Source organism: Cydia pomonella, chromosome 26 (assembly GCF_033807575.1).
Source record: "Cydia pomonella isolate Wapato2018A chromosome 26, ilCydPomo1, whole genome shotgun sequence".
Lineage (NCBI taxonomy): Eukaryota > Metazoa > Arthropoda > Insecta > Lepidoptera > Tortricidae > Cydia > Cydia pomonella.
The window spans coordinates 1,839,719-1,854,568 of record NC_084728.1 but is presented as its reverse complement, the minus strand read 5'-3'; the positions used below and the strand labels follow the sequence as shown (position 1 = coordinate 1,854,568).

The following is a 14,850-nucleotide window of genomic DNA, read 5'->3' as shown; positions in this document are numbered from 1 at the left end:
GTTTTGGGGATTTGTAGCTGATGCGCCTTATTACAGCATATTTGTTATCTTATTTTTGGAAAAAAAAAATATTAAAGGTTTACTGTAATGCTTTCTCGATTACCTAAAGTGTGTATGTACACTGTTCACTCAGATGTTCGGTGTTTTATCATCTATCATCATGCCTGTCACGTTCTAATAAGTATGTAGGGTAAGTACGAAAGTGACGTATGACATGACAAATGATAAAAAGGCGACCATGATACCGCCGCAGCACTTTAGGTATTTAATTTTTGGCACTTTTATGGCACTTATGTAAAAAAGAGATTAAATACAGATTACAGTAGCACTGTTTATAGAACAATGATAACTACACATGCACATATTTACAATAAGGACATTATGTATTTATTTATATAGTACTATATTGTATTACATGCAAAATGTGTGTGTAGTGTTATTAAACTTTAATAAAAGACATGAAGTGCCATCAAAGTGCTGCACTTTAAGTTCTTTAAAGTGCAAAGTGTCATTAAAGTGCCGTCTTAATAACTTATAGGACTAAAAGTGCTGTTATTGAATATTCAAAGAAATTATGAGTATTATTTTATATTTATGCTGTGATAAGGCACTAAAAAGCTACAATAGTCCCCTACTAACAGAGCTCAGATGTGGTCGTTCGGCAAGACATAGATAGAAAGCTCTAGAACATTCTAGATTCCAGATATGCCGTGACGTCATCAGGTACTTTGTATATAGTAATATATTTATATTCTTCTTGCTCTTCTCTAACTATGTCTTGCTTTCTCACATCTATATTATTAACAATCATTTGTATATTTTTTGTATATAATACTAACACACTAACTCTATTTTCTATGATCTGTTTAGTATGATATAATCCGTTTGTCTCTTACTAGCATATATGCAAGTGTGAGAGGGACAAATGCATTATGTCAAACATATTAACGTATTACTATTCTGGTGGGGTAAGACAAAACAACATTATATTATTTGTAGCTTTTGTAAATACAGTGTTTATTCTAGTGTATATTTTTTAGTATTTTTTACTCTTACTTCATCAGATTATTAGAAACCATTTTTTCGTTGTATATTGTGTATATTTTCAGCATTTTTTCGACGCAAAAGCATTGTTTTCTTGTATATTGCGTATATTTAAGAATTTTTCTTTTGTACAGGGTTTCTACTATTGTACTTTGCTATACCTACATTTGTACTATTTTGTTTATTTTTTAATAGATATTGAATAGGCAGTATATTCTATTGGAAATTTTACATTGAATAACAGATAAAGTTTTATTTGGTACTGTTACTTATAATAATTTAAGTACTTCATTTATTATAGACGAAATTAAAATCGAAGTCAAAACTAATTCTTATTATTAGCGTCATAAAATTTTTAAATAATTGCACTATTTAGCACCAGAAATTTAACTCCCGAATATAATAAAATTCATTTTCTGTGTTTGCCTTGAATTTTGCGTTATCGAGGTTCCACTGCATATATACTAGGTCATGGAGAAATAAGTACCTAAGCTTAGAGTGCTCACTCCATATAATGGATTTCCGTACTTAATGATTATAAGTTGCATGGAGGGTATGATTAAATAAATAAATAAATAAAAAGCATTTATTTCAGACAAGATCCATATACAAAAACACAAAACAACAAACAATTTAAATATTTTCATATAAATTACATAAAATAAAATTGAAATATTAATTAAATTAAATCAGAAATACAAATTAATTAAATTAACATTATTCATTAAATAAAATCAAAATTATTAAACTTACGAAAATATTTTTATAAACTTTCTTAAAAATTTTAGTTATTAAGCTTCAATTATCATGAATAAATTGTTGCTAAGCTGGCTTAAAATGTATTATAAATGGATGTTTATCTAGAAGCAAAGAGAATTTTGAAGTAGAGGTGGATTGTCAAAGAAAACTTTGTAGTCACAGTAAATTTACTGCCATATTTCGACAGATGATTAAAACTTTTAGAACGCCATTTGACTTTCATCCTTATCTTTTCACTTTCACTTATCTTTTTGAGCGATGGCGCCCCAATTTTGGGTAATACCCGGTAAGATGTCACCACTTTTTAGGGTTCCGTAGTCAACTAGGAACCCTTATAATTTCGCCATGTCCGTCTGTCTATCTGTCTGTCTGTCCGAGGCTTTGCTCCGTGGTCGTTAGTGCTAGAAAGCTGAAGTTTGGCATGGATGTATACATCAATAAAGCCGACAAAGTCGTACAACAAAATCAAAAAATTTTTTTAGGGTACCTCTCCTACACGTGAAGTGGGGGTGAATTTATTTTTTGCTTCAACCCTACAGTGTGGGATATCGTTTGAAAGGTCTTTCAAAACTAATATTTTGATATAAGTGGATATATTCGGAGCTCATCGCTCCGAAAGAAAAATGTGCCCCCCCCCTCTAACATTTGTAGGTTAAAAAAATATGAAAAAAATCGTGGAAGTAGAGCTTAAAAAAGACATTAAATGAAAACTATAGCAGACATGATCAGTTTAGCTGTTTTTGAGTTATCGTAAAAAGTTTCCCCTTCATAGTAAAAAGACGTACTATCCACAGTTCATCCCTTGGTTAATAATCTACTATACTTTAAGCTCCAGTTTAGCTTATTGTGACGGAAGAGTAACTACAGAACCCTACTCTGAGCATGGCCCGATATGCTCTTGGCCGATTTATTTATATTTAACTTTAGATAATGGCGTTCTAAAAGTTTTAATCATGTGTCTAAAGATGGCAGTAAATTTTCTGTGGCTACAAAATTTCACCAATCCACCTTTATATCTACTTCTCTTTGTTAGAAATCAACACTCTGAGTTAGCTTATTTCTCTATGATTAAATCAAAAACCTATTACATCACATGTCAGACAGTTAACAACATATGATCAGACAAGTCTATTTAACATACTATTCTCGGACACATGTACATACAATTATCTCAAAGTCTAGACACGCTTTTATGTCATACGTGTAATGACATCCTGGATCTTGGCATTGACGGTTAGGTCTGATCTGAGAATCTAGGTAAAAGCTTGGAGCTACAATTTAAATAAATATAGATGAAATAAAATTAGAATTAAGGGTATATTTTAGACCATTAGTGTCACAAAAAAGGCATAAACCTAAAAAAACTAAAGCTATCAAAACAAACAACATATCGAATAAGCATTTATTTATTTACTGCATTTTTGTTTCTCGCAAAGCAATACATATAAGTTACATACTAAATTTAAAAAATATACATCTATATATTATATGTAGGGTCCGCAACAAGCTGGGTTCTCCATACAAACGTAGTTACGCTCTCATTTCAAAACGACTAGTCCTTAAACTACCTCCAAAAGAGAGGTATGGGCATTGTGAATATCATCTCGCTTTGTGTGGTAGGGCACAGCCAGAGGATGTCATTCCAGATCTAGAGCAGAGCCCAACCGGGGAAGTACCTCCACCTTACAGAAAACCGCAGTCAAATAACACTAGACCCTACTCATAGTGTTGTGTTCCTGCCGGTGAGTAAGGGTGCCAGAGCTCAACGAGGGTGGGAGGGGGTTAGGGTCGGCAACGCGCATGTAACTCCTCTGGAGTTGCAGGCGTACATAGGCTACGGATACTGCTTACCATCAGGCAGGCCGTATGCTTGTTTGCCACCGACGTAGTATAAAAAAAAACTTCTTTTTGCTCGATTTCGTTTTTTCGAAAAAATCGTCCACTAAGGGTTCCGTACCATTATGCAGAAAACGGCAAAAAAATTACGTTTGTTGTAGGTATCACGTTTATTCTGTTTTTAGTATGCGTTGTTATAGCGGCCACAGAAATACATCACCTGCGAACATTTCAACTATCAAGGTTCATGAGATACAGCCTGGTGACAGACAGACGGACAGTGGTCTTAGTAATAGGGTCCTGTTATTACCTTTTGAGTACGGAACCGTCAAAACGGAGGAAGGGCAATTTTTCGATGGAAAAAATAAATTAAGGTTTTTAGTTTCTTTTTTTTTAATTTCTTCAATTAATTTGCCCGCTGCTGAGGACACAAACGCTGCATCGTCAACGTGCAGTTTCCGCAAGAGGCTTTCTCCGCCAATTCATTGCGCATGCGCATATTATTATTATTTTAACACGATTCTTGTTACCACAAGGCGTTTTCTTCATCTGATCTCTTTCCTTATCTTCTAACTTTTGACAACCTGTCTATCCTAGTGCGTAGTTACCCTGCCTATGAAGCTCGTCCGGGTTCAAATTCTGGTAAGGGCATTTATTTGTCTGATGAGCATAGATACTTGTTCCTGAGTCATGGGTGTTTTCTATGTATTTAATTATCTATATATTATATATATATATCGTTGTCTAAGTACCCTCAACACATGCCTTATTGAGCTTACTGTGGGACTTTAGTCAATTTGTGCTAGAATGTTCTATAATATTTATTATTATTTCTTAATATCTCTTATAATAACTCGGGATCACTAGATTAGGACCTAGAGGAGGAGTTAAGCTTATTTAAGCGGTTTAGTGGATTGGACACGACCGAAGTTAAATCAACACGAGTTGTAAATTACCTTTTCTCAAACTTGCTATGAAAATGATGACATGACTTACGTCAAATTAGGTCCGGAAATACTACATATCAGGAGCGATGAGTAAAGATGATATGTAAAAGAATTTCATACTGCCTTACACACCTAGGACTGTAAAGCAACCTTCTTTTGTTTTTTAACGTCAAATTGTGACACAACGTCTTGGCATCCAACCATCAACTACCTAGCTTCAGTTAGCTTGGTACGGTGATTTGTTGTGCATATTCGTTGCTAAGCAACGGCGGTGGTGCATCGCGCTGGCGCGCGGACTTAGGGTCTCCCCAAACTAGTCGACGCCGTTTCGGCAAATCGCGTACGGAAAAAGCTTTATGTCAACGCAATAACAGCGAATAAGTCGTAAATCGGCTCGGCCCACGCGAAACGACGTCTTTCGACGGGAAAACGGCGTTTTGCCGTAAAGCTGTTCGCACTCGTACGACGCTGTTTGCAGCCTACCGCACACGTTCGCATTCATAAATCTCCTTATACCGCCGTACGGTGCCGGAAAGAGTTGAACGGCTCCGATCACGGCCGAGTACCTACGATAAGGACCGGTCAGAGCTGGCGGAAGCCGTTCAGCGTCTTCGACGGCCGAACATAGCTGACGACGGCCGAACAGAGCCGATGACGGTAAAAAAGCTGGTAAGCCTTTTTTTCCATGCCCGTCTACGTAAAATATCCATCATCACAGGTTATTATATAATGTGTAACAATTACCAAGGAAAATAATCTTACAGGTCTGTTCAATTTCAAACTCGGGTTGTTACTAACAACCAGTCTCCAAAAATGAGATTTACGATTGCCGATCACCCGCTGTCCTACATCTGTTCGTCGGACTGAACGGCTGTACGTGTGCTGTCTGACGTCTCGACGGCAGGACGGAGCACGGGAGAGCCGACCGTCGCTTTACAACTGTTGCGATAGCAAGTCGCAGGCGATCGGGCGTCTCTACGGCCGCAAGGAGGATGAGACTGCTAAACGCAGGTGTCCAACCGTGGAGACGGTCGATCGGCTAAATGCGAATAGTGTGGTGTAAAACACTCGGCGAAAGCCGACTCCGCGTCGACTGGTTTGGGGAGACCCTTACGCGCGCAAGTTTGTACACCGCTGGTAGAGTGGCGAGCCGAGTAGGTCGCCACAAAACAAATTGACTACAATTTTTTGTTATATTGCAAGTTTGAGAAAAGCACTATATATATCTCGGCGAGAAACGGGGTTGCCGGCCGCGTATCTCTATCCGGCTTCGCTACGCTCAGCCGTTTATATCTACTTGGCCTGGAACCCTACGTTTCCCGGCCTCTATAGTAATGTACTATTTCACGCGTGTGTCGTACAACGTTAATACAGTAAATATGCCTATGTAATTTTCGACATAGGCAAGTAAAGTGCTAATTACCGCACTAGTGCGATTAAATATAGCACCATTATGTACTCTAAACATACTTAATCACTTTAATCAGTATGATGATATAGTGGCCGAATGTTTTATTATAATTCGGACTATTCGGAGACACATAGGGGCTACAGTATGGGGTTCTTCAAAAAAGGAGTGTACAGGTTTCTAAAGGGTCGGCAACGCGCATATAATGCCTCTGGTGTTGCAGGCGTCCATAGGCTACGGTGACTGCTTACCATCAAGCGGGCCGTATGCTTGTTTGCCACCGTCGTGGTATAAATAAATAAAAAACATAAAGATTAGTACATATTACTGGTATCATATCCAAGTATTGCATTCAGTAGTGCTAAGATGGTCGACTCTTTATCATTTGTCACCGCAGCGGTGGCAGCATGGTTTCATTTTTATCACTTGTCACTACGCCCGTCACTTTCGCACTTACATACTTGTTAGAACGTGACAGGCATGGTGACAAATGATAAAGAGCCGACCATAAATAAATAAATATTATAGGACATTAGTACACAAATTGACTAAGTCCCACAGTAAACTCATTATGGCTTGTGTTGAGGGTACTTAGACAACGATATATATAATATATAAATATTTATAAATACTTAAATACATAGAAAACACCCATGACTCAGGAACAAATATCCATGCTCATCACACGAATAAATGCCCTTACCAAGATTTGAACCCGGGACCATCGGCTTCGTAGGCAGGCTACCCACTAGGCCAAACTGGTCGTCAATTTCTTCTTATCATCTTAGCCCTACTGGTTTTTTCCTCGCAAAACCATGTCACGGTAATATTTGTGATCATCTATTTCCACACGAAATTTCATCGCGATTGTCTACGCTTAGGCAATCGGATGACTCAGTGTTCTAAAGAGATTTCAGCAAGCTATGGAGTAAGATCCTGGTGTGAGATTGTTTAAGAGGTAAATACGCATGACAAATAAGTTCTTGAGGCTGATTGATGTCAAAATGATGTAATTTTGTTCTCATGCGTGTGTCTCGCTCGCGTCAATACATGAAGCTGATGGTCTCTGGTTCGAATGTCGGTAAGGCCATTTATTTATGTAATGAACGTAGACATTTTTTTGAAGTGGAAACTTCTTTAGCGTCCTTTCTTTAGGTACTTTTTTGTCTTTTTTTTTGTTGTTACCTGGTTCTATTTTCCTTTAAAATTCATTTATAGTTTTACATGTATGTAAAATGTATAATTGTTGGTGCAATAAAGAATATTTACTTACTTACTTACTTACTTTACTGCTTTTTTTTCCTCAGTTTATTTAAGTATTTTTTATTATTAATTAAGAACCTAAATATTTACCATCGTGCAAGTATTTATAAGTAATCCCTTGTTATGTGGTCAGCAATTAAGAGATAAGTGCGAACGAATAGACGAGCAGACAGTGAAAGGCAGGAAGACACGCGTCGCCGCGCGCGATTACTTGTCCGCGAGTGGTGCAATTCATGAGGAATAGGCGGGGTTCAGGATAAGACTATCCGATGTCGAATTATCGAAGGGCTGGTAATTAGAGAGCAATTCTAAGAAGCGATAAGTACACTCGCGGACAAATAATACGGGTCAGTACGCAAATAAATAAGAATATCTGCTAAAATAATAAAGCTAGGAGCATGAATTAAATTGAATATTATAGATAAACTCATAGTTAATAAAACAACAACAAAAGTTAGAAATGGTATTCACTTGTTTATTTAAAAAAAAAATTATGTATTAATAAATTAGGAATTTTTGTGTATTTGTAAGTTCGCATGATGATATTGATGATTAAGAGGGAAGAATAACTTTTTGGAGAATACAAAATGCGCCTATTAAGTTTAAATTAACTTTAATTCACTTTAAATTAAATATAAAATTACAAAGGTGCTTGCGGGACGTGTCGTTGGTTCGGATCGAGAAAGAAGAGAGAGAGTTGCCACATGCAAATTATAGGGCAACTACAAAATATGTTGCTATATAAAAAAAATAACTTAAGCTAAACTTACACGCTATATGTTTTGTATTAAACACTTTTCAATCCTAGCGAAATAACGGTACTTTTTCTATGAAATTCCATTTCGGGAGAAAACGTTTTCCACTAACTAAATCTTAATTCTCTAATAATTATTTATTATTTATTTATTATTATTATTTTGATGTCGATCGCTTCAACATAATATATTCTAGGTTTATAGGTTTCGTTTTTATTTAATATTTTTTCGTTTTTTTTTGCAAATGCTAGAAAAAAAGGAAACCTATAAACCTAGTTTTTCATTGTGTAAATAACATAAAAAAAAATGGGAAATGGAAATTTTTTAGAAGTGGAAAAACGTTTGACTTGCCTCCTGAGGTATTTCCTTTGCGCTGCGCTACGACATGGGATTCTTCAAGAAGCGGGTATTTAGGGTTCCCAAGGGTCGGCAACGCTTAAGTGGCTCCTATGGTGTTGCTTATGTCCATGGGCGACGATGACCGCTTCCCATCAGGCGGCTCCTTTGTGTGCGCAATAAGGAGTCAGCCGCATTCGAGGGGAGCCAGTGCTGTCACACTGGTCTAACTTGACAGACATTCAGACGTACTCTCAGAGTAAACAACAATTGAAGCGAATATACAATGATGTCAGATTTGATAAGCACTGCGAGTGGTATTAAATGTCGCATCACAATAAGTAAATTAATTACAAGCTTTTATTTAACTTGCCCTGTTAGTATGTATGGGCCAATCTTGCAAGTTAAATTTGACCCACTTCCCGGTTTCCGATGAAGCTGAAAATTTGCATACTTATGTAAGTCGGGTGACAAAGCTATATTATGGTACCATCAAGCTGATCCGATGATGGAGACAGGAGGTAGCTATAGGAATTCTGTGATAAAACAACGCAACCTAATTGTGTTTGGGGTTTTTAGAATTGTCTCGATGAGTAATAGTTACCTGTAGAATAGAAGAGTATAGTCAGCGATAAAAGCTTGTACCAAAAATTAAATTTTTGCTTAAAACATATTTGAGTCTCTGAAATGCTGGGATTCATTTTTACTATAAAATATTGCCCATAGGAAATAGTATAGATCGCTCATTTGTTATTTTGTATAGAAAATGTATGATGTAGTTTCTGTAGTTAAAATTAAAAAAAAATTGTCGCAGTCACAGTCATTAGTTTGAAGGCAGTTTGAAGGTATCCCATGAAAGTTCATATTTTCAATCGACTTCAAAAAAAGATGTTCTCATTTTGTTGGTTTTCATTCCTTTGGACGACCGGTTTGGCCTAGTGGGTAGTGACCCTGCCTACGAAGCTGATGGTCCCGGGTTCAAATCCTGGTAAGGGCATTTATTCGTGTGATGAGCATGGATATTTGTTCCTGAGTCATGGGTGTTTTCTATCTATTTAAGAATTTGTAAATATTTATATATTATATATATCGTTGTCTAAGTACCCTCGACACAAGCCTTATTGAGCTTACTGTGGGACTTAGTCAATTTGTGTAATAATGTCCTGTAATATTTATTCATTTATTTATTTATTATTTATTATTCCTACGTACATTGTCGTTGCTTGTATTTTTCGACCACGTGCATCACATATAGCCAATACAAAGTTATAGGCAGATATTAGAACCGGTTTTTTGCAAAAGTTCGAATTACCATATATTTCGGTTTATTTTATACTCCAAATGTACTAACTGAGTCCAGTTGTGTTTTATGATAACGACTTCGTATTATTAGATTTTTTTTCTCACTGCACCCACATTCGAGATTTTCTGGTTTGCCCTATGGTTCACTGGTAGAGAATGCCTTAAGGCATTAAGTCCGCCATTTGTATTTATTTTTATTGTGCAATAAAGTTTAAATAATAATAAATTGCCAAATTAGAAATGAAATAATTAACAAACGAAAAAATACAGTTTTCGTACGCATACAAAAAATACCGGTATCCGGTACCTGGTTTTAGGAATATAATAAACGCGTGCTTTATCGCTTGTGCCTTGCGCACGCGCCGAATCTGTTTCCGCGATTACGAAACTAATCAAGGGCAAGTCGCTTCCCCTGATTAATTAGGGGATGTGGGACAATGCCATACGTGAACCAATACCGATGCATCAACTGTACCCCTAGTGTAAATTTATTCGATAGCGTGACATCGAATAAATTTACACTAGGGGTTCTGTAGAATATACGCTAGTGTAAGAAAGGGTCAAGAGCATGTCGGGCCATGCATGCAAATAGGCCAAACGGGGGCTATTGGTAAGTATCATGTACATTACAAGCATAAGGGACTACCTTTGCAGCGCTTTGTACGTCTTATTGCTAAGAAGAGTTTTTTTTTTCAATAACTCAAAAACGGCTGGACCGATAATGTTTGCTATAGTTTTCATTTAAATTTTTTAATAAGCTTTTCTTTCACGATTTTTTTTTAATATTTTTTGGGTCCATCTTCAAAAGTTAGAGTGGGGAGACACATTTTTTTTTCTTTCGGAGAAATTATTTCCGAAAATATGAACTTTATCAAAAAATGGTTTTGGGAGACACTTATTAGTTTTGAAAAACCTATCCCACACGTCAAAGCCAAGAAAATATGAACCGTGAAGCCACATATTTTGAGTAACGAGTAGAGTTTGTGTGGGCTTATCGAATTAGAAGCTTGTCTCTACTAGAGATCTGTAGGGCCAAGATGGTCGGCTCTTTATCATTTGTCACCATGCCTGTCACGTTCTAGCAAGTATGTAAGTGCGAAAGTGACGGGCATAGTGACAAGCGATAAAAATGGAACCATGCTGCCACTTCTGATAACTTTTTGACAGTGCGAGCCTTATGGTCTCGTCTTAGCTACATTTGACATGAAAACGCTTTTGCTGGAATGAAACTTATACGCAAAGTGTACATTTGCGAAATGTAAAAAAAAGACTTATAAGCACACCACTACTTCTTACCTGTACCCCTAGTGTAAATTTGATCGACATCATAACGTGACGAACGCGTTTGCGTTAAGTCTCATTTTGTATAGGATTTTGAGTTTCCAAAACGTCCCGCTTGGCGCGCTCTTTCTAAATCCAATACAAAATGAGACTAAACGCAAACGCGTACGTCACGTTTCAAAATTGAATTTATTTACACTAGGGGTACTGAACTGTGTCACCTATACAATGATTTTACATTAACACATAGTACAATCAAAGATACAACTAGGCCCACCAGCGTTTTCTAAAAGTAACAATGATCTTACTTAATAAACTTTTTTCTTTCTTTCTTCCTAACGTTGTCCCGGCATATTACCACGGCTCAAGGGAGACTGGGGTCCGCTTTGACAACTAATCCCAAGATTTGGCGTAGGCACTAGTTTTTACGAAAGCGACTGCCATCTGACCTTCCAACCCAGAGGGTACTAGCCCTTGTTGGGATTAGTCCGGTTTCCTCACGATGTTTTCCTTCACCGAAAAGCGACTGGTAAATATCAAATAACATTTCGTACGTAAGTTCCGAAAAACTCATTGGTACGAGCCGGGGTTTGAACCCGCGACCTCCGGATTGCAAGTCGCACGCTCTTACCGCTAGGCCACCAGCGCTTTTTTTTTGATCTTACTTAATAAACATTTCAAATAATTTTCTACGCAATATTCGACTTGACCAAATTTCAAAACTAAGAAACTCTATTACCTATGTCACATTATAATCATAAAAATGCACTAACCGTTAAAATTCTTAATAAAAACCAAAATTTTATCACCGCACGCGATCTCTCGCTAAAACGAGTCTTTAGCGGTAATAAAAAACATAAAGGAATGAGTATGACGGAAAAATCACGATGTGAAATGACGAAATCTCTGCATTAGGGCATTAAGAACAATGTTAACTTTCTTCGAGCCCACGCTGTGGGGTGCCTATGATTTGGGAGCCTGTGTGGGATTTTTCCTGCAATTTTGTATCGACGCTTGGTTGTTCTTTCTTCTTGGTCCTCGCCTTATCCCGTTACGCGGGGTCGGCTTTCTTGATTTTGAGGCGCCTTCTATTCCGCTGTTTTGCATCGTCGACAGACAGGCCACATTCTTTCATGTCCTTCTGGAGGTTAATCATCCACGTGGTCTGTGGCCTGCCCTTCCCTCTCTTTTGTGAAGTCATGGAAAGGCACTTTTTAACAATATGGTATAAATAAAATAAATAAATATTATACGACATTATTACACAAATTGACTAAGTCCCACAGTAAGCTCAATAAGGCTTGTGTTGAGGGTACTTAGACAACGATATATACAATATATAAATACTTAAATACATAGAAACACCCATGACTCAGGAACAAATATCCATGCTCATAACACGAATAAATGCCCTTATCAGGATTTGAACCCGGGACCATCAGCTTCGTAGGCAGGGTCACTACCCACTAGGCCAAACCGGTCGTCAAAATTAAATAATATATTAATTAGTAATTGATTTAGATTTATTTATTTCGTAATACAGATTACATTGTAAAGTGCACGTCAATCTACAAGAATTCATATTATGATTGTCAAAACAGATATACAAGAAAATAATCAATAAAATATCAATTCAAAAATTAAATAATAACGGGATACTAGGATTTCAAAATAATGTCAAGATCTCTTGTAGAGGATCGTCAAAATATATACATCGTTCATAATTTCACTAACAGAATACAACGGTCCATCCAACAAAAAAATCTCTTAATCGGCGTTTAAAATGTTTGATTTGATCACACAGTTTAAGTACTTCTTATACCGGCCGGAAATCGAATTGTATCTTCATGGTCTTTCGACATAGTCTTCTGAACCATATACCATTATATAACAGCAATTCAGTACGATTGTATATAATTTCAATTTATGTTATCCATTTCTTATAAATACGAAAGTCAAAATTACCGCTTTTATGAATAACGTCATGAATAATTCGAGCGTTGGTTTGGATCTTGAATAAGGTGAAAATTGTACCCATATTTTTATGGACCCCATTTTGTAATGGTTGACCTTGCATGTGCCCTTATATAGTCTTTCCCCAGTAGGTATATCTACCGATATATTGTCCAACTAACGAGTTAAGTCAATTGTCTTTAGTTTTGGCGAATGTTTTATATCGTCTGTCGTAACGTAATGTACTTACGAGCTTATCAAAAAAACTCAACTGGGTCAATATCAGTGCATTTCACCACGGGCATATTTTTGTAGTATTTTTTGTTTATGCACTTATGGAACCCTATAGAGATATCATCAAAATGTAGAAATAGGTATCTACTACATACAAAAATACAACAAAACAATATACAGGCCAATTCGAACATACACTAAACTCAGAATGATATTTGAATAATGTCATATACCGTAGTTATCGTGCGCCAGTTTCGCGCCAGTAATTGTACGGACAAATATGAATGAAATTCACGATAATTGAATGACATTATTTTAATAGTTTTTTGATGTCAATGTACGTTTGAATTGGTCTAACAGTTTGTTACTCGTAACTCGTAATAAGCACTGATATTGACCCAACAGAAAGTCCGGAGAAAAATCCAACTCATGGTCACCGCACAGCTCGACTTTCATTCACAATTGTTCTTTATTACCCAAAGTCACATACGCATCTCGAATACATTATGTCTTAAGTGCTGTACAGTCACGTCTAAAATTATCGATACGGACAAAGTTCCAAAAATATGTATACATATTTTTGGAACTTGGTATGTATCGATATTTTCAGACGTGACTGTACAGTAATCTGGAGTAGCATTCGGCCTTTAAAATTTTGATTTTCATTTCATATTGTTTTAGAATATACATTTGGATATTTATTCTCATAATATAAAATAACGATAGAAATTATGTTAAACGAGATAAGTTAATTTCGACATCACTATTTAAGCAAAATTTGACTTATCTCGTCGACATCTTTGCGTCTTATTAGACGGGCTGTAAAAACAACAACAAAAACAACACAGAAAACAACAAAAAAAACAACAATACGAGCTTTTTATAGTAACTCTTCTCTTTCCGAGCAGACTCTGATGTTGTACATTTAAAGACCAGCGTTTTCTAGCAATAAAAACTAAATACTAACTTTTTAGCACTAAACATATCCGGTAGATAATTGTTAAGAAAATGGCGTTTCTTTTTGACAATTTGCATATTATTAGCGTGCTGTAATGTGTTTATGTAATTTCACATAATAGTATTATTGTGAGCGACCTACATGTTTACTAATATGCTTTAAAATATGTATATATTCATGCTATAATTATCATGTTTGTGTAGAGAACACGTTAGGTAAACCAAAACAAAACTTTTTTTTAATACTACGTCGGTGGCAAACAAGCATACAGCCCGCCTGATGGTAAGCAGTCTCCGTAGGTTATGTACGCCTGCTACTCCAGAGGAGTTACATGCGCATTGCCGACCCTAATACTTACTCACCGGCAGGAACACAACACTATGAGTAGGGTCTAGTGTTATTTGGCTGCGGTTTTCTGTAAGGTGGAGGTACTTCCCTAGCTGGGCTCTGCTCTAGATCTGTAGGGTTAAGATGGTTGACTCTTTATCATTTGTCACCATGCCTGTCACGTTCTAACAAGTATGTAAGTGCGAACGTGATGGGCATAGTGACAAGCGATAAAATTGGAACCATGCTGCCACTGCTGGAACGACATCCGCTGTGCCGTGCCCTACCACACAAAGCGAGATGACATTTATAGTACCCATACATCTCTTATGGACATAGTTTAAGATATCCTGGTCCAATCCGGTCCGGTCCGGGTTTTTATATTTAATATAACATTTGAACACACAAACAATTTTATTTATTGGAGTTCATTTTTCAAGAATCGAT

The 14,850-nt window shown here is 36.6% G+C and overlaps 1 protein-coding gene across 2 annotated transcripts in view; it reads left to right on the top strand.

Moving 5' to 3' along the window:
• LOC133532052 (serine protease 33) overlaps positions 1 to 14,850 on the top strand; it is an 87,235-nt gene that overhangs the window by 36,960 nt on the left and 35,425 nt on the right. The gene's annotated exons all lie outside the window — the stretch shown is intronic.